Source organism: Chinchilla lanigera, unplaced genomic scaffold (genome assembly GCF_000276665.1).
Source record: "Chinchilla lanigera isolate Chin_1 unplaced genomic scaffold, ChiLan1.0 scaffold00009, whole genome shotgun sequence".
Taxonomy (NCBI): domain Eukaryota; kingdom Metazoa; phylum Chordata; class Mammalia; order Rodentia; family Chinchillidae; genus Chinchilla; species Chinchilla lanigera.
In genome coordinates this window covers 22,770,262-22,791,635 of record NW_004955410.1, presented here as the reverse complement: position 1 = coordinate 22,791,635, position 21,374 = coordinate 22,770,262, and the positions used below count along the sequence as shown (strand labels likewise).

Below are 21,374 nucleotides of genomic sequence, written 5' to 3'. Positions count from 1 at the left end.
AATAAGATAGTTCATGTTAAGTACTCAGCAAACCACACAAGGGTTCACTGTACACATGGCAAAGAGAATTGAATGTACCTGTGTGTGCCATCAGCTGACATTTTGATAGAGTAAACAACAGCATTTTAAAATAGTGATATTAATATTTTACTTTTATCCACTTGAAAATGTAAAGAGGATATGAGGATATAAAATCCCCCCCAAATTTAAATAATAACTCAATACTCTACAGGAATAGTGTCACTGACATTGTTGGTTTAGCCCCAGCTGTGTCCCACATCTGGTGGGTGCACAATTATTACCATTTTGTTTCTATAAACATAACAGCTTTTCTTTGCTAATGCCCTTGAAGATTGCTTTGCTTTGTTTTCTAGTTGCTCAAATTCCTCATGTTATTCGATGAAAAAGGGTTTTGGATGAGGACAGTTTTTCATTTAGCTGAATCAGGTGATCTCCCGAGTCTGATTTACATTCCAAACCAAGTAGCTATGCTCCTGTTTGGCTTCAGACTAATCATTTTTCTCACCTCAGCTGTCTCTGTAGTCAGAAAACCAATCGAATCATTGAAACTCTGCTGCCTTTCACTGGGAAGCAGAAACAAAGAGAACTATTTTTGACTCAAAGGAAGCCACAGAGAACTGATAACTGATTTCTGCTTTTGCATCAACAGTCTGTGGAGATTATCAGTGTGACATCAGTCTCAGAAGCGACAGCCAGCCAGCATCTCTTCTGAGAGCGACCCGGGGCCCTAATAGCTTTCTCATTAGTGATGGCATTTCTGGAACTCAAGTGTTTTCTTCTGTTGTCCTTACTTGGCTTAAAAAAACAGAAAATATCCAGACCTCTTTGTGAAGTGACTCTGACACAACCATATATAGCTAGGGAGAGTAAGGACATAATTGTGTGCTCTCTCATGTGTTGTTACAAGTGTGATGAGAACAGATTCCATTGTGGGGGGGGAGTGTTCAGTTTTCTGCATACCTAGCTAATGTAGTCACAGAAACAACTAAAGTTTGTTGAACATTAATTGTGTAAATAACTAAAGTTTGTTGAATGTTAACTATAATTTAGGCCTCTCTACCAAGAACCTTAACCTTAGCAAATAGCTCATGGTATCATGGCTTATAAGGTTAAGTGGAAGGCTCTGGAATCAAACTCAAGCGTTTTGACTATAATTTCAGCAGAATCACACTTAGAGAATTTACTTATGCTCAGAGGCTGTGTTTTTTCCAAAGCTGCTCTGAGATTCAATTTGGGGTATGTGAACAAGTTTTCTTGGAAAAGAGGCTTCCTATTCAGATACAAGTGTCACTGTAAACAGTCTTGCTTCAGCTCCAAGTACTTCAGGGCTCCTGGCAAGCAAGCAGCCTCCCAGGTCTCTTTTGGCATCTGATGGCTCCGGAGATTATTAGAAAAGCACCTAAGATACTAGGCTTTGACTGAGGACCTTTCAAAAGATAATTATTTTCTAAATTTACTATACATTTTCCTAGCATATACTATATATATTTGATATTTTAATGCCCACTTAGTTTTTAAAATTTCTATCTTTTAGGGAAAGAAATAGCAAGCTGCTATAGAAAATATATATTTATGCACTTTTTAAATGTGTATATTTCATGATATATATAAAAAGACAAATGTTTTGGTTTTGGTGCTAAAAAGAGCTACAAAAACCTTAAATCCCAGAAATATGTTCTATATAAGCAGATTACAATGCAGAAATAAAGAAGGAGACTGTGAATGAGAAACACTTCATAGAAACTCATTTCTCACCCCTGCTTGATCATAGGCTGTGAAACAAAAGGCTTTTGTAGTCAGAGCTCAAAGGAAAGGAGCAGTGATATCATTTATCCATTAAAGAAATATCTAGTTCACGGAAAAAGAGAACCTAACTTCATTATTCACAATATTTTTCCCTTTTCTTGTAACAATGCAAGACACACTGTGGATTTTTTAAAAGACTAAAATGTACATTAATAAAACAAGTGTCCCTTTCCTCAAATCTTGCTGAAGTACTGCACTGGAACATGGGACATTCTTCTGGGCTACCATTTCTTTCAATAAAGTTAATTTTTATTTACCTTTACAATAGGATTAGCATGGACTATTGGACATCTGATATTTTTACATAATAAAACATCTATGATAAGATTTTAGAATACACTTTAAACAAATTTATATTGTGTATGGAGATCTATACCTACCACTCACTTTAAATATAAATAGCATAAATTTATATTGCTGAGGATTAAAAACCCATGAATGACATACAAATATTCATTTTTTTCTTTGGAAAAGTATTCTCAAAATTCAAAATGAAGAAAAAATTAATATGTGACCACTGGCTGTTCAGAATTATCCATTAGCATAGAACAGCTTTGTTCTTCACGTATCAAGACTTCCAAACAAAGCAGCGTTATATTTATATAGAATACAACTATTACTGTACACCACATAAATTTAATATATTATGATAATACTATCTCTTTTATAGTTCTTAAACATTTTATTGTGCACTTCCTAGAATAATCTTGTAAAATTTCCTACTAATGTATACTAAATGTGCACTATACATAATGTAATTTTTGTGAAAAATGTAGGTTACTTTATATTGTAATCTTTATAAATGTTTTAAATTTGTACTGTCTCTTCCTTTGCTACTTCCTAGAATCTCATCTTTCAACTGCTTACTAATTATGATGGCTTCTCTATAAACCCATCTCTTATTTCTGAGTTGTTTTCTCACCTACAGTCAATACTGAAACTAGATAAAAGTGCTTAAAATTAAGACTAGTTAAAATTAATAGATTCTAAATTAGGTTTCTGTGACACTAATTTTAGCTCACTTAAGGACCTATTTAAGTTTTATTCCAGATTCTACACAATATTCTGGATGGTTTGTGTTTCTAGTTTTGTGACTTACAATTTTAAAAGAAAAATATTAGTTAGTGTCTTCATTACTACTTTCTCCTTGCTAAGACAAAATACCTGATACCCAAAAATTAAGAGAGGAAAGATTTATTTAACTCAGTTTGTAGAGATTTAGTCTGTAGTAGGTTAGCTCCAAAGTGAGTTGGCACATGGCAGAGAGGCGACAGTTCATGGCAGGGAAGACAGCAAAAGCAAAAAGAGGGTTGAGAAAAGACTCATTCTGTTTCTTATATTGTGTGCAGGCTACCTGCCCTAGGGCAGGTGTAGCACTTACCCCCTTAATCCTAGCCAGAACTATGCCAAGCCAATCAATGGACTGATTCACTGATCACGTACCCATAACCCTGTCATCACATACTCTCTAGTCAGCCACCTCTGAAAAGCCCTGTGATGGAAGGAGGCTTTAAGGGACATTTAGACACAAACTATACCAGGGAAGGTAACAGTTGGAGGTGAGGGCCCCACACAACCCAAACAACATGAATGGAAGCAAGAATGGGCACGAAAGAACAGTATGCTCTGAAACTGCAAGTCATTTGGCAATGCTGCCTCTTCAACTTTAAGACAAAGAAAAAGAATATGGGATGTGATATTAGTAGATAAGGAATAGAAGAGTAAGCAGAAACAAAATAACAAAGGATTACATTTTACACTAGGGAGTTTGAGCTTCAACAATGAAGAGTGGGATGCCCCTAAAGTGCTTTAAATATGGCGGCATTATGATCAGACTTGCTTCATTACTTTCGCAACTACCTTACATATGCAGCATATCACTTTCATGTTACTGTAAAAATAGGGTTCTATGTGACTGAAGAAATCATATCTCTGTTCTTTCAGCTGATAGCATTTGTTTCAAAGCTGGAATAGTGAAAGGTGGTCATGTCTAAGCCTTCTATAATACAACTTCTCATTCTGTTTCAAAAAGAAAAACAGCTAAATCTCAAATATGACAATAATAGAATATGTCCTATAAGGGATACAGCACAACAAATCACTAATATTCTGTATACATCTTCAGATAGTTCTAGAATCCTGTGGTGTATATATTTTTGCAAGTATTACACAACAGTGAAGCCTGAACACAAGTCCACAGTGAATTTGTGTGCCTTGTTTTATGATAGGAAGGACTGAATTGAACCCAAGAACTTCACACCAAACTACAATCCCAGCTCTTTGGTGGGGGTGCAGACAGGGTCTTGCTAAGTCACTAAGTTGCCTAAGCAGGGTTTGAACTTATAATTCTCAGCCTTCCAGAGAGTTGGCACTATAGGCATGTGCCACAATGTCCAGGAAAAGTGCCTTCATTATGTAAATTATATTGATTGAGAAAGAACACAAAGTGTGATGTGTGTAGAAGGTTAAATGAAATATGTCAGCAATGTCATTTACTAGCTTTTGAAAATTTTCATCATTATTACCATTACAGAATACAGATTAGTAACTATTACCATAAGCGTTAAGTGATAAAAGAGGGGCTAAGAAGCACAGGTGGCGTGTTGAGGAAGTGAACAGCAAAGACAATACATGAAAACTTAAGTTTTTACTTGAGGTTATGTAAGAGTTGAATTGTACTTTTAGTACTGGTCAAAGACTATAAACTCATGTAAACTAAATTGCCTGCTTTGGGAAACAGACAACAGAGCTCTGAAAAATATTCTGCCATATTGTAGTGAATATAATTATAATAATAGCAATAACAGCAGTGGGCAATGGGGAGGAGGAAGATGGTGTTTAATTTCTCCCACTTGCATCTCTTTGTTTCCTAGTATTAACAAGTCCTAAGCATAAAATGAGGCAACTGAAATATAAAGGTTTACTGTAATCTTATGATTACTTAAGAGATTATAGGAAATTACTCAATCCTATTCTTTAATATTATTGATTAGGAAAGTGAAGCTTAGAAGAGAAAAGAGACCACTTAATTGGTCACAGTTGCAAAGCATTCTGCTTCTTATATTTGAGAATTCAGTATTTATTTTTCATATATTGAATGTTCCTTAAAATAACTGGCCCCTTTGGACTCAGTCCCTAGAAGGACAGGGCTACTAAGGGGAAATGAGACTTCTACATCACTGACATTCACTTCCGGATCTGTTGCTTCCTTCGCAGCCCTGTGAACAGCCCTGTGGGCAGACTTTCCACTTCTTCCAAAGGGCAGAGCATGTAGGTTTCACACGGTCAATTCTGTTTCTCCTTTGCCACAATTGAAATGAGAAGGCATGGTGAAAACACTGGCCCTCTCCCTCTCATTTTCTTGATTATATTTTTTTTTTAGGTGACCTCAGAGTTTGGCTAGGTATCATTACATCCAGTCAAATGCCATGGAAGTGTCACTACTCCATAGAAATGGTATCATGTGGCGGTGTCCTAGACTTAGATTTTGTGAGGTTGGTGCCAGTAATTTCACACAAAAACATTTAATTTTGCCCTTTGGCTGCATTTTTTATTAGTCTTATTCTCAACTCAGAATTATTATTATTAACCTGTTTTGTACAATAGAATTAATTTGCTTAATTTTAATGGTCAGAGTTCTCTCTTTGCCTGATGAGAAAAAGTCCCCTGAAAATACTAAAGTAATTAAATAATGTGACTTAAGATCTCAAAATTGTATAAGTGGTTATAATGTGTCTGTGTAAAACTACTTAATGAGAAAATGTGTGGCCATCCATGGTAGTCATCTCAGAGCAATTGTTATAGAAAAAGTCCTCTAATCCAGGATAACAGTGCACTCAATATTGTGAATTGTAAAATACAAAACTAATGCATGTTCTGGATATGAAAGCTTAAGAGGTATTGTTAAGAATATATCTTCATGAAATTTATGAATGGTATGTGTAGAATAAGCCTGTCTAGATGTACAGTAAACTGAATCAGCTTCATTCTAAACCATCAACATCTATGACCTTGGGACAAATCAATAGATTCTATTCAGCTTGTCTTTGGGAAATGGAGTAATTCAGCTTCTAAATTATGTGCCTGGAATTGATTCCTCATCATGTGCCTGGAATACCAAAGTGGTTAACTTCTTGTCCTCCTGGACCCAACACAAATGGAAGGGCAGTTTGTGCACAATGGGCCATAATGCAAAAATGGGCTAGGAAATCACACAAACAGAGCATTCAAGGGAAACAGGATTGAAGTTGAGGGAAGCTGAAGTTAGGGTAAGTAAGTCTCACAGAGCAGCTGAAATTTAAGTTGCATAATTTAAGCAGAGTTCCCTTTCCCTTCCTTCTTAGAAAATACTTATGAATCTGTAGAATTACATATATTTTTTCCTCACTCATTAAACACTTCTGATTTCCTAATATGTAACCTACTTCTATTGATAGAGTCTTAATTTTACAGCATAACAATCCTATTTTGTATTTATTGGTGAAGATTAGATTTGGAAGTAGATGTTGTCATTCCTCAAATAGGAACTGTGTGTCAAAAAGATTCTTCAGTAAAAACCCAGAATTGGCATTTCTTTCTGACTTTAGCCAAAAAGATTACTATTTTAACTGGACACTTGTATTACCAATTCTAGGTAACTGTAGTTTTTATTTATTTAGTATTTATTTATCTTTCTCATTTCTTAAACTGTCTTTTTTGGCTAGCATTTCATAGAGTCCTTCAAAAATGATGCATAGTCATGAATTTATTAATAAAGATTCATTTGGAGAAATGCGTCCTTAGGTGAGTTCATTATTGTGTGAACATTATAGAGTCTATTTATACAAACTAAGATGGGTACCACAGCACTACATAATACAATGTTATGAGACCACCTTGTGTACATGTTCCATTATTGACAGAAGCACCATTAAGCAGCATAAGCTTGTACTTGTAGATAGAAGGGAACAGACCGGTAGAATTTGGCTTCCAATGTCAGAAAACAACCAATGACTTCTTGTCTGAGTTTTGCTTGATAAAAGAAAACTTCTAGCACTAAGCATGGCTTGAAATCCAAATGGAGTGACTTGATAAATAATGAACTATGCACTTTTACAAGAGGGAAGGTCACCATCCTAAATAAAGTTAGGTCCAGGGATTGTTACAGGAACAAAAAAATTTCCCCAAGAAACAATTTTGGATTGACGCAAATATTCAAGGCAAGAGAAGCTTGAGAGTTCTGCTCCACTGAGTAGGAGGGGGATGAATTTGGCTCAAACATTAAATATAAAATGAGCAGCTGAGAAGAAAAAGCACAAAAATATCAAATTTTTGTCTGTGAAACATTTGGGAATGTTATATATCCTCAAGACATATAAAAAGACAGGTTGAAATGAAAACTGACAAATCTTTTTCCCCTTTCCATTATGAATTATGAACCATCTGTACAGCCAAAATGTCTGAACAAATACAGAGTGTTCTAATATGCAGTAGGTGAAACGAGATGTCTAAAGAGCTAGCTATATATGTAGATTTCTTTGTCAAATAATTATAATAGACATCTAAAATGTGTAACTTAAAACCTAGAGAATAGATTTTGATGAACCTCTTCAGTGTCTGATTATAATTTTGCTTGAAATCAGAAGATTAACAGTCACTCAACTTTGGGACAAACAGAGACCTGAACTTTAATTTCAGCCAGATGGTTCTGAGCATCATTTTTTCAAGCCAATGAAAATGCAATGGTAACTTAGATTTTTCTATGAATAGGGATCAACTTGATATCTAAGTTTCTTCTGTGAACCAAAGGGAGAAGTGGACGATTACTTCTAATATTCTTTCATAGTCAAGGGGAAAAGGATAATATTTGGAATATTCTTTCCTGGTCTGTCTGGGATCTTAGGCTAAGACTCTAATCTCACCACAGTGCTCTGATAGTATTTACTTGGCTGCTGATAACTTTTTTTTTTTTCTCTCTTTTCCTAAGTTTTAGCAACAAATAGTCCTGGCAGCAGGAGTTTTATGTGCTTGGACACATTTCATTTTGAAATATTCTGAGGGTTTCCTAAAGCTCCTGTACCTTTTCTAAAATGACTCTTCCACCTCTCACACTTCAAATTTATGACTTTACATCACATTTACTGAGTGAAAGCTGTTGGCTAAATTTCCCAAAAGTTCCACTATTTCCTCCTATGGTCTCTTTGATAGAAGAAATATGATTTCATCTTGACATGACTCCAGCTGGCAATCATTTTTATGTTTTATCTTCACTAGTAAGAATCCTGCTTTAAAATGAGGTGGTTTCCTGATCCTTGCATAGTTGGTGCCCTATGCATAGCTATAATGGGATGAGTATGATCATCAAGAGACATGAAGACAGGCAAGTTCGGTAGGAATTTGGTTAGAACATTGTTTTATAAACCAATCTCATTTCCTTTTTCTTTCTTTTTTGTATGGATCATTACCTAGGTCATTCAGAGGATGTCTCATTTTCAATGAGTCTTCTTGTGATATGTTTCAATAAAAATCAGAGAAACTTGACTCCATTGGTAGTATCACTAGATACACTAATACCTATTTTAACAATTATGAGGGAGCATGCTGGAATGTCCTTCTAGAATTTTTGTTTTGAAATTACATGAGTCAGAACAGCATTCAAGAAGCTTGTTTTTTATCAATATTAAAAAGCACACAGTAGGGGCTGGGGATTTAGCTCAGCGGCAAAAGCGCCTGCCTGGCAAGGGCAAGGTCGTGAGTTCGGTTCCCAGTACCGGAGAAAAACCAAAAAAAAATAAAAAGCACACAGTAATATACTGTTAAACTATAAAATTCAAATAATCTGTTTCAGTACACTTTTTATATTGATTGTGTACTGGGCCCTGGCAAATGCCAAGATATGAAGTCATGAATGAAAAGGGGTGATTGAAATGAGAAGGAGACTAGAAGTCTCCTGGACTTCCAGGAGTCTCCAATCAGGAGCCACACGGCCTCTGATCCAGAGCTGATCACAGTGTAGATAAACAGAGCACAGGAATTGCTCAGTTGTTTAGTAGCCAGCTGTCATATATGGTTCTGTGGACTTAAAATGATCAGTTGAGACTCAATTTCTAACCCAGTTCTTTCACATAGTGTTTGTAATAAATTGAAATCTTAGAGGGAAATAGTTATTTTACATTATAATTACCTCAAAAATCCTAAGGAGGGAGTGGGCTGTATTTCATGTACTTCATTATATTTTACTTTCCTTAAGATTCAGGAGTTCAGCAGGTGGTGGTGCCTCTCTTTGAGAGAGAGGGTCACATTCCGTGTTGTCTGAGTAGTGTTCATTCCTGGTCAAAGTCCCAGTTCACTTGTCTATTTTTAATTTTTATCAGTGTGGTTGGTCACCCCATTCTATCTCTGGTTCTTCCACTAGCTAGCAGCCTTGCTCATAAGGTAACTAAATCAACTACTTTCTGCAATGCCTTCATTTCTTCGTGTGAAGTAAAAGAAATAATTTTATAAAATACATTTTTGATATGTTGGTTTGTAATTTCTCTTATCTGGGCCCCATGCTGTTTCAGCTTATTTCATAGACAATACCTGAAAAATAACTGAAGGGAAAAATAAACAGAGAAACTTTAGACTCAGTATTTATTAATTTGGGCAATACAACAGTTAAAAGTCAACCCAGACTCAACTCCTGGGTTATGGGATGTAATGGAGTGGCTCTTAAAACAGGGAAACCAGTGAAAAAGAACTAAGATGTGCTCTTTTCCCTTTTTGGCTTTTTGTTGTTGTCTCATTTCTATAAGACAATCCAACCAAACTGTACTATAGAAAACCTAATCGGTCTTAATAGCCATCGGAAAAATGATCAATTAATTCCTCACAGTGGAGATTGAATTTCAGTCCATGAAGCCCTGGCAAATGCCGAGGTCATATCCTAAATGCTGTGATATGAAAACCAAATTTTATTTCCTATATCTGAGATCCCCATTGAGGGCTCTACTCTTAATCTTCCACTTAACCTTGAACTTCACTGCAGTGACCTGGCTCTGGGGCAAGTTCCTTGGTGGATGGCGAAAGAAATCCAGGGGCACCCAGGTGCAAAGGCTTTTCTGGGTGGGCTGGCTTCCTTACACCCTCCTCCAGGAGCCCGTGGGCTGGCTGCTCTAGCATAAGACTAGTACTTGCTAGATATTTAACAAGATCTTTCAAATAGTGTACTTCAAAACTCGAAGTATTTTTGCAAAAGAATTATTACTATTATTATTTTACTGGCAAGATTGTTAAAAAAAAAAAAAAAAACAACTATGATCTCCCTGAACTTAGTGTATTGTATTTCCTCACTAACAGATGTACTAGTTTAACAACACTTTTTTGGTGTGTGTGTGGGTGCATGTGTGTGTGCAAGATATCTGACATTAGATTTAATAGATTTATAAGTTGTACCCCAAATTCAGGAATGAAAAAAAAATGGAGAGCTAGTGAATCCTAGAAAAGATGGAATGGAGGTGCACAGGTGTTTAGGTGTTCTTTCCCCACACTTTCTGGAAGATTCCCACTGCTCTTATGTGACACATTCATTTTTCTCATATCCTCGACAGTTCCCAGAATCAGCCATCTATGTATTTATTCCTGCAGCCTCCAAGGGAATGTCAGTAGATAAAAGCAGATGCAAAAAGCTAGTAATGGTGACACATACCTGCATTCCCAACACCTGCGAAGCTGAGGCGGGAGGATCGCAAATTTCAGTTCAGCCTGGGCAATTTAATACCTTAGCTAGACCCTGACTCAAAATAAAAGAAGACTGGGGATGTGTCTCAGTGCAAAGGCCCCAGGTTCAATCCCCGGTACCACAAAAGAAAAGAGAACAGTAAAAAACAGTCACCACATATTTGCTCTACACAATGTACAAGGAGCACAGTGCAGTCTCAGGTCTTACACCTTAAAAACAAACAAAAGTCAACTACAATCGGGAAAGAAAGAAAAACTTGGAAGTCCCCTCCTCTGGGATTTTATTTTTCACAAGATAATTCCATGATTGTCATTCTCTTGAATGTTGTATCATCTTGCATATGCCATTTCCAGTAAAACCTTTCAGAACTTAAAAGTTAGTGTTGACTTTGCCTTTTTACACAGAGTTCCCACTGTGGTTTGCCCTTCTCTGTTCATACCGGAGACTAGTGTACTGTGCATGTCTCTCTCAGCTTTTTGTTAGGGTGTTGGCTGATTTTTCTGAGAATTAATCATTGTATTTACTAGCAACAGTCCAATATTATACATATATACATATACATGATTATAGTACCTAAATATAAAACTGCTGTACATCTTTCAAACTGTATTCATATATTATTTTATTTTATTTACTGTGGGCAGGGAAGTTATTATTATTTCCATTTTAAAGGTGAATGAATGAGGCACACATTGATCAAACACTTGCCCAGAGTCACGCAGCTGTGAAATAACAGCTGAGGAGCTAGAACTGATGTACGACCAAGCTCTGTCAAAGTGCTGGGACAATTCCTTCCACTCATGCTCTTAGCTCCTTCTTTCTCTGAGATTGATTATTAAAGGAACTTCCTAATTATATAAGACAAATGTATCTCTTAATGTTGAATGTCTCATCACATAGCACCCATTGTAACAGATGACTCTGTCCTCTAATTTTTCCTCTCCCTCAGTCTCTGCTTTCCCTACCCTGCGCCAGTCCGACTCCCGTTTTCTTCTTTGCAGTAGTTCCTAGCTGCTTGAAGAGACAATACTGTGAAAACAGCTGCTTCAGTGACTCCTCGGTTTTTATTTTCTCTCACTCCTGTTTGAGCAGTTGGATGTTGTTCTGAAAACTGCCCTTCATTTCCTTTCCATATATTCTTTGTTTTAAAGGGAGTTCCCTATCTGTTTTTCACAGGAGCCTTCTGAAGAACCTCAACCTGCAACTGGACCAAGCTTGCCTGAGTGTGAAGCCCAATTACTCCCTTTGTGGTTCTCAGTGGCCCACACGTCTTCTGGTCGTATTGCTTCCTGTGGTAGGAAATGGTATCATCCAGTCACACACGTCACTGAGATATTGTTAATAGCTCTCTGTACTGATATCCAACCCACTGCCAATTCTAGCCACGTTTTCTTCCTAATCATCCCATGAATCAACCGTTTTCCTTAACTGCAGCATACCATCTTTTTTCACCCCGTTGTCTGCTATCTGCTCAGATGTCTGCAGTAGTTATCTAACCCAGTTACTTATATCCACTCTGTCCCATCTCCAGCGAGCACACCATCCTCCATGCATCCCCGTTAAAGCTATTTTTAAGTTCTTCTCTTTGCTTCTGAGATAAAGAGCCCTAACCTCTCTTGTCCCTCCCATGTTCTTCAGGCCTCTCGGGAATTGCCCCGCCCACCTCTGTCTTGCTCCCCATAGTCCACTCTGACTAATATCTTTGTTATTCAGACAGGGGAGCTTATTCCCAAACCTCATGCTACTTCCTCTGCCTGGAGCATTCTCTCCGTAACCCTTGGTCTTTCTGCAGAGCTCAGTCCAAACATCACTTTCTTGTCCAGACCTTCTCTGACTTCTTTAAAATGTCAGAGTCCTCCTTCAGAACAACATGTGCTTTTCTCTTGGGCCCTCACCATGGTGGGTACATTTGGTTTTCTTTGGCTAATCACTGGGTCAGGTGTTTTAAAAGAAAAAGTAAACAGTAGGTCTGTAATTCTTTTTCTTCTTGGAGAACCCCCTAGGCAGTTTTTCTTTTAACTCTAACTGCACTTATCTGAAAATACCAATACTGAAACTGACTAGCTTCCAATGGCTGATCTACTAAACTTTTAGAATTCCTTTAGCAAAATGTACCTCTCTGCCTGGCGTGCTTGTTGTTATTGAATCTGTTATTTATAGATTTATGAGATATGGCTGTGCTGATGTATGCAAGGTAGTTACATAGTAAAAAAGTGAACTGTGAGATAACGGTATATAAACCCAGGGACCACAGCACTTGGAAGTCTGTTGGTGCTGATCCAAGCCATGCACTCCTGAACCAAAATGTTTCACAGAGCCCAAACAGGGGGCTACATTGTGTGGGCTCAGGACTGCCAGGGGGTGGTGGGGCATTTACATGGATGTTCCTTTTTACAGCCTTTGCTAATTATCTGTAAAGCTTGATGCTGGATAATATTTGTATTTCATGTGAATCTTATTGATAAATCAGGCTTTTGGTTTGTACAAGTGGAAAGTTTTTATTTCCTTTTCATCATTTTATGATCAGCATAGAAGCAGAAAGGTAACTGCTTTAATCTGACAGCTATTTTCCTGTTTCCTCACACAGTATTTAGTACATGATACTTATTTAATAAGTACTGGTGTGGTGGAAGTCATTATCATATTCAGTTTTTCCTTCCTTTCTTGCACACATGGGAAAGGTATCCAGCATCCTTTGCAATTAATCCCTGTGATTAAGTCTGAGAGGAAGCTGTGGACCGTGAGAATAAGTTTCATCCTTAATGTCAGGATAGAGGCAGTTGAGATCAAATGTAAACTGTCCACGTAATTTTTTTCCAGCAAATCCTGAAACCTGGGTTGAGATGGTTGTGTGAAAAGATGGCAGACATTGTTGTTATTTCTGGGTTTCTCATCAATAAGTGGAACACAAGCCTTCTTCTTGTCCATGGTGAGTGAATAATCTGGACCAAAAATACTAATAGTTTTGATGAAACTCCTGGTACTTGTGAGATTGTTACCTCATTTACCATAGTTTTGCCTTCTGATACACGAGAGAGCAGTAGCCAGGTAAGACTATGTAAAACCTTCTTTTCTGATATTTTTTCATCTCTGATTCTTCCATTTTCTCCCTTCTCAAACACAAAGTAGTGTATAAAGTATAAGAAGGAGCATGGTATTAGCTGATACTACAGAAATAGTTGATTTACTCATGAACTGAATTTACTTAATGTAATGGTTGTGTGTGTCAAGAAGTTAAGAGAAGTTTAACTAAATTACCTCAGCAACTTTACACTTTAGGGTATAGAAGACCCACCCTAGGATGGCTCATTGCTAGGATGGTATAAATGGGAAATGAGGAAGGATGGGTCGGCTTCTGTTCTTCAGAGGAGCTCCAGTCTTCACATTCAGGTTGGACATCATCTCTGGGCTTCCAGCACACTCTTTGGCTTCCATGATAGACTCTTCAGCTCTCTAGTGCAGACTCCTTGGCTTCCGGCATGGATCCTCCAGTCTTCCTGTGTAGACTCTTTAGCTTTCCATTGCAGATTCATCGCTCTCCGATTATGGACTTGCAGGGGACACTACAGTGAACTCCAGATGTTGGACTGAAGCCTTCAGTCTCCAGTGTGCAGATGCCCTCTGCACGCTTCCTTATCTGACTCTGTGGGTAACCACCATAAGCCAATCTTGTATATATGTCTATATTTCTTGTGTCATATCTGTTTCTCTAATAAAACACTGACTGATACACTCAATGAATTAAACTGGTGCCATAATTTACTGAGCAGAGCATCCTATGTGACAGGCCGTATGGTAGGTATTTGAGATTCAATCATGAAGAATGCCTAGTTTCTGGCCTCACAGGGCTCATATAATCAAATAAGAGTGGTAGAAAAATAGCAATAGTATAGTAAAAACATAAAGCACAAAGAAGCATCAATTTCAATATAAAACAGAAGACTGAGAAATGATTGCATAGACAGGGTGACATTCACCCCTTTGAGAAAGGGGTGAATGAGATAGACCTTTGAGAAAACACCTTCCACCAAATGCAGGGCAGAAAAGGGTCCATCATGGAGAACAATTTCCTATGGCAGAAATATTTATGGTGCCTTGGATGGAGCTTAGTTGATAAGGATTGGTGGCTGGGATGAGGATTGGGAAGAGAGGATTGTAAGCTTTCCCTTTCCCATTTCCTGTCTCTATTTCTTGCTGTCTCTTTATTTTTTTAGCATGAGATAAACTATAGTGCTTTCAAATAGTTTCTCATAGTACAGTCTATAGGTTTGCTGGAAACTGTACATAGGATAACAGCGTTTATCAAAGAATAAATAAAAGGATAAAATAGATATACAGCCAATTCTCTTATCTATATTATAACTAAAGTGGTTATTTTTTCCCCTAACTATTTAGTTCAGTGACCCACATGGAGCTCCAGCTTGTTCTGTGTGTCTAGCTAGCCCCTTTTCCTTTTGCACTTATAAGCTCCCCTTTCTATCTACATTTTAATTCTTTTGATGCTAATGCTCTTCTTTGTGGTTTCATTATAAAGGGCAGATCTTCCACATTAACTTCAGGGGCTTGTCTACACTCTACAGTATCGGGGCTTGAGAAGTTAAACCAGAGCAGAGTTTCTACTTGGAGCTATAAAATAAATGTGCATTTTTAGTCTGTCTTTACAAAATATCCAACCCTCTCCCCTAGTAGTTCTCAAAAAATTTGGTGTGAATAGTATTCATCTCAAAAACTTGGCAAAATTGACCATTTTAAGATCTATCCAAGAATTCTGAGTCATTAGATTTGTGTAAAGTCAGTGGATTTGCACTTTACATAACAAGTGTTCTGATTTATACGGTTCTGAAACCACAATTTGATAGAATTTTGCTGTGTATGTACTTGTAATAGATCTACTAATACGAGATTTTTTTTTTTTTCATTCTATATCAGTGGTTCTCATTCCTGGCTGCAGATCAGAACTTCACGGGGGAACTTATAAAACAGTATCAATGCACAGGCCAAACACAGAAAAATTGTATCTGATTATCTAGAAAGAGGTGAATATATGTGAATTTATATTCTTCGTGCTATGTGCAATCCTTACCTTAATTCTTAGATGGTCCCTGACTTATTGTGGTCATAATATAAAACACGTAAATAGGTATTAGTCATCAGTCCCTTAATGGAGAACCGTGATATAGAGTTTTATAAAATAAGACCAAAGAAGTACAAATTTCTTAAAATTTTAGAGCATGATGGATGGGGCTTCTTGGTAAGATGCTAATTTAATGGCTCTTGCTTCTACTTTAATTTTAAGCTATCTATCCTTCTCATGCCAAGCTGTTGCTGCAATAAACAGGCAGGTACGGACTGACAGAGTGAGCATTCGGCTCTTATAACCCTGAGAGTAGACTTGGTCCACATAATTTCCATTCTCAGGATGGGAGAGAAAAAATGGCAGCCACCAGGTTAAAGAAACCTGTGATGAATATCTGAAGGCTATGGGTCATCTGCTTAGCATAAAGTGATCCTGCTTCAGCAGAGCAGTGGTTTGGGGAACTCAATAAGAGTGAAAATAAAGAGGCTAAGAATCCTACCTGAATTTGCTTCATTTCTTTAACTTTTCATGAGGTAAGGAATAGCTGGAAAGGTAGGATGAGTTTCTTATCCCTGAAGATTGGTGCTACAAGGGCACTAGGAAACAGAGAGACTTTTGATCATAGGAGAAGACAACATTGTCAGGCCACACTGACAGAGGCCATCCCACATGGGACTGCTGTTTTTGGTGTTCTGCAACAGATTCTAGCTGCAATGCAAAGAACTCAGAAAATTACAACTCAACTAAGAGAACTCAACAGAAAGACCAGGCTCCTGAGATGGCTCCTGAGATGGCACATGAGCTGGACATTTGAAAATATAAATAGTGGAAAGGATTTAATAAACTCAATCACAGTCTTCATGGACAAAAAATTATACCATCTTCACATTTAAAACTCCTTCATGTCAATAGAAAGAGAAGATATTCACTTTTGGTTACTGAATTCATAACATTGTGGGAAAAAGATTAAGGATCACAGAACAAAATATATAAGGATGGAAGCTACAAGGAAATAGTTAAATGGTGGTAGAAATAACATAAAAGTTCTAGAAAGACAAAAAAGGAGTAATAGAGTGAAGGCACTATTTAGATAAATAACAGAAAAAATGTTCCTGTGTTGAAGAAAGCCTAATTAAATGATGTCTCAAATATTAATAGGATGTATAGCAAACTTATCCCTAGGTAAGGAAATTTGTAACATAAAGATGAAATATTAAAGAGTCTATGTAGAAGGAGCACACACATTGTAGGGTTGGAACTATCAGACTGTAATAGGATTTCTCATCTCCCACGCTGAACACACTAAAGTAATGTCAGCAATAGAATAGCACCACAGTAGAATAATATCCACAAGACTCATTCTTGGCTACAATCTTCAGGTGTTCTGGTGAGGATGGTAAATGTCCTACAAAACCCTATATGCTAAAGGCTTAATCTTCAGTCCATTGTACTACCAGGAGGTAGTAGAACCTTAAGGAGGTAGTGCCAAGGAGGAAGTTAGAAATATGTCCTTGGAGAGATGTTGGGACCCTGGCTCTTTCTTTTCTCTGTTTGATTCTTAGTTCACTTTGAAGTAAACAGGCATCCTCTGCTAGGTGCTCTTATTGTGATGTGCTGCCCTGTCGTAGACCCAACAACAGAGCCAGCCTACCATTTACTAAAGCCTCTGACACCATAAGCCAAAATCAATCTTTCCTTTTTACAAATTGATTTGTTCAGATGTTTTTTAATAGGGAGGGAAATTGGACTGACATACCTGGGGTGCTTTAGAATTGTTGATACCACTTAAGCTTCACTCTGGATAAATTCAATTAGCATCTCTAGGTATAAGACCAATAATTATTGTTTTAGCTCCCCAGATATTTCCAATGATTAGCTAAAATTATGTATAGTCTTATCTGTACAGTTCTGGGTGGAAAAGGAAGGTAATGCAAAACTCCTGTGACCACCTGAGCTGGTCTCCATGTGCCAATGTGAGGGAAAGATTAAGTATTTTTAGAAAATACATCACTATTTCCTAAATTGGAGGAAATGGAAAAGACATTTATTTCACCAAAGAGCAGATAAATTAGAGTAGTGAGGAGGGTGAAAGACAGAGTTAACAGAAGAAACAGAGGTAAGCAGAGACCATCACAGATGGCCATTTAAGCTTGACCATTTACAATAAGAGACCTAAATAAAGGTCCCACAAATAAAACAGATAGATTGTGTGAGGATATTCAAATAATAGTTTGCAATAGAAAAGGTCAGTTAATTTCAGTCAAATTTAAGAGTTGCATTAGGCTCATGCTAAGAGAGAAAAACCTTTTAAAGATTTCAAATATTTCCTTTTGGGGTAAGAAAATTTGAGGGGAGGGAGGGAGAATGCAGAGAATTATAGTATTTTAAAGGATTCATATAGGTACCATAAATAAGAATGATTTATGGGATAGTCAGAACTCAATTTTATTTTAATCTCTTAATAGTTCCTTAAAATTAATTAATTCTGGGATGTCCTTGCCATGCCTCTGTGTGAAAACTCGTACATGACCACAAAGTCATTGTACGGCAAACAGTCTGATTTCTAAGTCCTTCCCTCAGCAGGAATGAACCCTTGCCAGTTTGCTTCTTGCTTGGCTCATTTCACTTCTACCCACAAGCTGCTTTTTTTCCAGGAATTCAGCCCCACAGGATGGAGAATAGCACAGAAGAAAGTTCTTACCTGACAGGCCCTGTAGCAGGGGAGCTCTGTGCTCTCTGCGACTGGTAAATGTATAAATCTGGCTTTTTCTAGGGCACTGTCACGCCCTAGAGCTTCTGAGGCCTCCTCCGTGGGCAGTCTTCTTCAGTCTTCTCCTTCACAGTCTTCTTCAAGTGAGAGGGATTCCCTTTCACCTCCTGTACTTCGCCTCAGGTTTTATTTGGGTCCACTTGGTGCTGTTGGAGAGGTGCTCTCGGACAGAAGATTTTTCAAGAGGTGCTCTCTGACAGAAGCTAAAACAACTCCAGGTCTGATGTCTGCTCTGTAGGTTGTGAATGGTGTCCCGTGTTGTAGCCACCACTGGGGGAGACCATAGTGTTTTCCCAGGAGTAACTGGAAGAGCTTGCTGTTCCAGGCTTCTCTGGGTTTTCTTTGGTGTGAATCACACACCAGGCCCCTCACTGCCCAGCTTCAGAGAATACACATCATGCCACCTGTGTGCACGGTCACATCCTTCAGGATAAACCCAGAGTTAGGAGATGGTTTTCTGTCACTTCATATCATTCTTTTTGAGAATAATTCTCTCTGTACATTGTCTCCAAATACTTCATTCCTTATATCTTTTTCAGTTTTTAAGATCATATTACTAGTTCTCATCATTTTTAAATTTTCTCAGATCTAGCTAGGTTATATGCATGAACCTCCGTGAGTGAGATAAGGGTGGAGAAATGATGAGGGAGATGGATAAGGAAAATGGAAGGACATTCTTACAAAGTAGAAAAAATATTGTCCTAAACTTTCCAAGCATGCTGTATAATTGCATTCATAAACTACATATATGAGTCATTGTGTGTATATTCATATATTTTTAGGCTCAGAAAAAGATCATCCGTGTTACCATCAGCAAGAAAAACAATCAGGTAATAGATTATCTTTATTTTAAATTTATTTCCCTAAGAGTATTTTTTCTTTCTGAAGAACTCGAATTATCTATGAAGTTTTAAATTCATGGTGAGTTGCTTTTATGTCAGGAAATCCTAATAAGTACCCTTCTCACACACACACCACCCAGAAAAGTCTAGAGACAAGGGCTTACACATAGCTGCAAAATTTCCATGTGGTTATTTGTTGTTCCGAGGATTTGGAGGGGCTGAATAGGAAGACTGAGACAAGGAGGAAAGGAAAGACAACTGAAAAGCATGTTGTTTCATTGATTATAACTATGGACAACTACGAAATGAAACACCATGGAGCTTTTGAAGAACTGTCTATAACACACTTGAGAAATGTCTGCTAGGGATAAAGGACCACTTACCCATTAGTTCTCATCAACTCTCAGTCAAGATGCTTCACAGAGGAAAAAAAAATGTCCTTGTGTTTTCTGATTTGTGGTGGAATCAGAACGTCTCACCAAGTTTTGGTGAATGCAATCAAACAAGAGTGGTGATGGCAGAAGTGGTCAGGGGAGCGAGATGGGCAACTTGTAGCGCACTAAGGAAAAACAGCATGAAGTTACACCTGTTTGCATTTGATGATTTACAAATTGTTGCAAAGAAAAAAAAAACACCAGGCTGATGGATTTTGGCATGACAAGTGAGATATCTGGTGCCATCTGCAATTTATACATCCTATAGCTGCTCATAGCTTACGTTCGGTCCAGTCTTTCAGAGTCTTCCTGTTGGTGGCTGGTGAAATCATCACAAAAGAATTAATACACAAATGTCAGTAAAACACCTACAGATCTTTTGGCTGTGACTTGTCCAAATGATGTAATTATTACCCATCATCTTGCCCTATCATCCTTCCAGTACTTTAATGTGTCTAGGTTCCTTGCTGGAGGGTGACCAGACCTTGTCGTTGTTAATAAGTTGGAGCTTTCAGCTACTTTATTCTTTTTGAGTCATAGATGTCATGAGCAGCCACTTTTAGTTATCATTGCTCATGGAAACATAAAGAAACCAGAAGTAAGTTTCCTGGATATTCAGATATATTCACTCCTGATCCTATTTCCTATCAGGAAGCTCTTCAAGCTAGTCAGAGTCAAAGATAATCATCCTCACCCATATAGTAGCTTGTATTTTCCATATTTTGCCTACCTATTCAGCCCACACAGCTTTGAGTTCAGTGTAGTCTTCACTCTTCCCAGGAAGAAGCAACTCCCCTGAGAATGAGAATTTCCAACCCCATAAACCTAAGATGTCAGAGATGGGAAGCACAAGGGGTACTAGTGGGCACTGGGAGTCGTGCTGAGAAGAATCAGTCCTATTTCTATACCCTTGTTTCCCATACACACATATCCTAGCTGTTAGAGACACAGCACCACACACTGGCATTGATTTGGGGCATAAATCTCACCTTAGAGAACAGCTTCCTGCAGGATATTTTCTCTGCAGCTGATGTCCTATTTGATCTCTAGCAGGATTTTCTGTTGCTTAATTAGGCCAGATGCTATGTGAGGCTGCTGTAAAAGATGGGAGGATGTTGGTCATGTGCCCAGTTTTTCAAGTTCTTTACCATAAAACATGTTCCTCAATGTGAGGGAATGTTCTGTGAGATCTCATACTAATGAATCAAGTATTCTGTACACTCCATATACTGGTGCCGTTAGAGCTGCTGAAAGTGGGAAGGAGAGACTATATCCAGAACAGGTATCAGCGCTGTTAAGAATGAGTGACCGCCCCCTCTGGAGTTAGTGTACTTCAGTAATACTTTATACCTAGTGTCAAAATGAGCTCTGGTGACAGACCTCAGGAATTTCTTGTATTATTTTACTATACAATGATTAACAAAATACACTGAGCCTCATCAGTGTCACGACCTGTCTCACAGCAGACAGTAATCAGTGTGGCATTTCCTTGTTGCTCAATGCTGAAAGCATTCATCATAGAGTAATTGGATGGTTGCAGAAATAGAGTGAAATTCTGCAAAGCTGGTTGATGTTTATTTGTTTATTTCAGCTACTACATTGCCATGATCTCAGCAGAGACATTAAATAATGAAAGCAATAATTATTTCATTAACTGCAGCTGCTGATCTTGAGTCACCTACAATTCTATATAAATCAAAGCAAAGCAAACCCCTTTTTACTGGAG

General features: G+C 37.7%; 1 protein-coding gene across 2 annotated transcripts in view; it reads left to right on the top strand.

The window, feature by feature from the left end:
* The window catches only part of Macc1 (metastasis associated in colon cancer 1), a 117,044-nt gene extending 102,926 nt beyond the window's left edge, over positions 1 to 14,118 (top strand). Inside the window, exons 9-10 of one of the 2 annotated variants that reach the window (XR_001232741.1) lie at positions 11,702 to 11,819; positions 13,346 to 14,118. The gene's annotated coding sequence lies outside the window, so the exon portion shown is untranslated. Of the gene's footprint in view, positions 1 to 11,701; positions 12,085 to 13,345 lie in introns of those variants that run through there. The other variant, XM_013510573.1, reaches the window with a different exon arrangement.
* Positions 14,119 to 21,374: the final 7,256 nt, after the last annotated feature.